Below are 3,386 nucleotides of genomic sequence, written 5' to 3'. Positions count from 1 at the left end.
GCTCGGTAGAATGCGGCGGCATCAGACACGTTGCGAGGCAGATCTGCAAACGCCCCTGGAGAGCTCCGAATTCGGGTAAGTAACACGTAATTTACATTCACATGCTTGCTTTGCATGAAAAATGCCTTACCCGCCGCTATCTTCCTCACCAACTCAATCTCCTGAAGGGACTTATGGGCATCGGCCTTGGCAGTTTTGGCACTTTCGAGAGCCGAGGCAAGCTCGGACTCTCGAGTCATTGAGTCACGCTCCAAACTCTCATGCTTTTCCATGAGAGCCTGGAGCTCTTTCCGAACCACCGCCACCCGCGCCTCCTGCTTTTCTCGCTCTGCCCGTTCCGCGGCTGCATTGCGTTCGGCCGCGGACACGGCCACCTTCAGGGTCGCCACCTCGTTCGTGGCCCCTGCAGTACCCATGTTATCCTTGTTATTTTTTGTTGCAACCTAAATCCTTTTCTGTAAGGTACAAGTTCAAAGTGGTGTTACTCACCTTCTTTGTCCTAGAGCTGCTTCTTGGCGCGGCCGAGCTCTTGCTCGGACCGCTCGAGCTCCTGCTTCAAAGCACCAACCTCCGCAGTCAGTGCGGCAGAGGTCAGCAGCGCAGCCTGCAACCCATATTGACATAATTTTTTAGCAACCCTGCGTATATCTTTTTTTTCCAGATCCTCAGTCCGGCTTTTCTTTCCAAACACCGAACCGAGCATCAGGGGCTACTGTCTATGCGGTATTACATTGCATATTTTTAACTTCTTACCTCAAAGCCTGATAGAAGGCTACTGCAGGCTTCGGTCAGCCCGCTCTTGGCAAGCTGTACCTTCTGAATCACCGCACTCATAATAGTGCGGTGTTCTTCCTCGATGGAAGCGCTCTGCAGTGCCTCCAACAAATTGTCTGGCGCCTCCGGTTGGACGGAAGCTGCCGGCGTCACGGTCTTGCCCTTCGTGCGAAGGGGCCGCCGGCCGGACTCCAGAACCACTGCGGGTTCTGATGTGGAGTCCGGCGCAAAGTCCGGGAGGCCGCCTTGTGGCGCCTCCGGAGCCTCCCCCTGATGGGTCCCTTCTTGGGATCCCACCTCGGCGTCCTCGGTGTCATGAGGGGTGGAGGCGGTCGGGATGGAGTCTACATCCGACGGAGCCAACGACCGGCTCGATGAAGCGGGGAGATCATCATTGGCCGGACTATAGGCAGCATGCGGCATCAGAATGACACTATGTGACGCAGAAAAAGAAATTATAAATCATTCAGGAATCCGGATACTTACGATCTCGCCGGAGGCCTGGCCCTTGAAGGCCATTCTTCCTCGCCAACATTGATGTTGGCGGAGCTGTCCGAGGGAATAGTCCTTCCCCTCTTGGACCCTTCGGCCTCCCCTGTTGGGGAAGCCTTCCACTTCCTCTCTCCCTCCTTTGGGAGAGAGTCCTCTTTCTCCTCCTCGTTTTCGGGGCAGGAGTCCGCCCCGGAGTCGTCGGACACCTAAAAATAGGAACTCTTTCGAGCACCCGTGGCCTCCTTCTTGGCCTTCTTCTCCGGCACCACGTGCGGTGCCGGAACCAGCAGCCTCGCTAGATGGGCGTCTACTAGGTTTTCTGGCATAGGAGCCGGGCAAATAATCTGCTCCGCCTTCCTCATCCAGTCCTGTCAAAGGAAAAGGGGAAATTAAAACCCGCATAGAGTCAAACTATGAAAAGCAAGTGTCCCGTAAAGGGGTGGAATCACTTACCTCGTCGGCTTGGCGCTGCGAGCGAAATCCGCGATCTTCAGTCGCGGATGCGGGGGCTTCGGCGCCCTTAAACAACACCCTCCAGGTGCCTTCGTACATCGTGTCGAAGAGCCCGCTCAGCGCCTGGTGCTGTTCCGGATTGAACTCCCACAGATTGAATGCCCGCTCCTGGCATGGGAGAATCCGGCGGACGAGCATGACTTGGACCACGTTAACCAGCCTGAGCTTCTTCACCAGCTTCTGGATACAGGCTTGGAGTCCCGTCAGCTCCTCCGAACTACCCCACAGCAAGCCCTTCTCTTTCCAGGAGGTGAGCTGCGTGGGGATACCAGATCTAAACTCGGGGGCCGCCGCCCACGTAGGGTCGTGCGGCTCGGTGATATAGAACCACCCCAATTGCCACCCCTTTGAACCAAAGGACGTTGGGCATCTTGCCCAACATGGCGCCTCCACACTCCGCTTGAGTGCCCTTCACTACCTTCGGCTTGACATTGAAGGTCTTGAGCCACAAGCCGAAGTGAGGCTGGATGCAGAGGAAGGCCTCGCACACGACGATAAACGCCGAGATGTTGAGGATGAAGTTCGGCGCCAGATCATGGAAATCCAAGCCGTACTAGAACATGAGCCCCCGGACAAAGGGGTGAAGTGGAAAGCCCAGTCCGCGGAGGAAGTGGGGAAGAAAAACGACCCTCTCATGGGGCCTGGGGGTGGGGATGAGCTGTCCCTCGTCGGGCAGCCGATGCGCAATGTCGCCGGACAGGTAGCCGGTGCTGCGCAGTCTTTCGATGTGCTTCTCCGTAACGGAGGAGGTCATCCACTTGCCTCCCACTCCAGACATGACTGGGGAAGGTTGAGACGAGATGTGCGGGCTTGGGCGCTGGAGCTCGAGTGCGCGGAGATGGATAAGCAAAGGAGGAAGAAGGCGTAGGTGAAAAGGTGAATCCTTATCCCTTATATGGGCGGGCGAAGTCTACGCGTCCCCCACCGGCCTGGTAAAACTCGCTTATCCCCCAAGCGTCACCATCAATGGCGCGGTTGGGTTACCCACGTCCGTATTGATGAGAATCCCGGATTAAGGGGGAACACGATCTCTGCTTCGACAAGACGTGCCAAGGAAACCGCTTCGCTAAATGCGCTGAGGTGGTAGAGTAAAAAACGATTCAAGTAATGGCTTGGTAGTGGCGTGACGTCATGCCGCAAAAAACGTCAGCAGATTGAACTTGTGTATATATTATTCTCTCTACGGTGGAATGTGGAATTTATTTTGTAGAGTCGGACACTATCCTGGTGTTCACAATCTTCTATCATTCGGAGGAGGAACCCGCCTTGCAATGCCAAGCAATATACGCGCCGGACTTATCGTCATTGAAGCCTGGTTTAGGGGCTACTGAGGGAGTCCTGGATTAGGGGGTGTCCGGATAGTCGGACTACCATCATCAGCTGAACTATCATCGGCCGGACTATCATCATCGACCGGATTCCAAGGCTATGAAGATACAAGATTGAAGACTTCGTCCCGTGTCTGGATGGGACTTTCCTTGGCGTGGAAGGCAAGCTTGGCGATACGGATACATAGATCTCCTACCATTGTAACCGACTCTATGTAACCCTAGCCCTCTCCGGTGTCTATATAAACCGGATGGCTCTAGTCCGTAGGACGACAACAA

Source organism: Triticum aestivum, chromosome 1B (assembly GCF_018294505.1).
Source record: "Triticum aestivum cultivar Chinese Spring chromosome 1B, IWGSC CS RefSeq v2.1, whole genome shotgun sequence".
Lineage (NCBI taxonomy): Eukaryota > Viridiplantae > Streptophyta > Magnoliopsida > Poales > Poaceae > Triticum > Triticum aestivum.
This window is presented reverse-complemented; position numbering follows the sequence as displayed.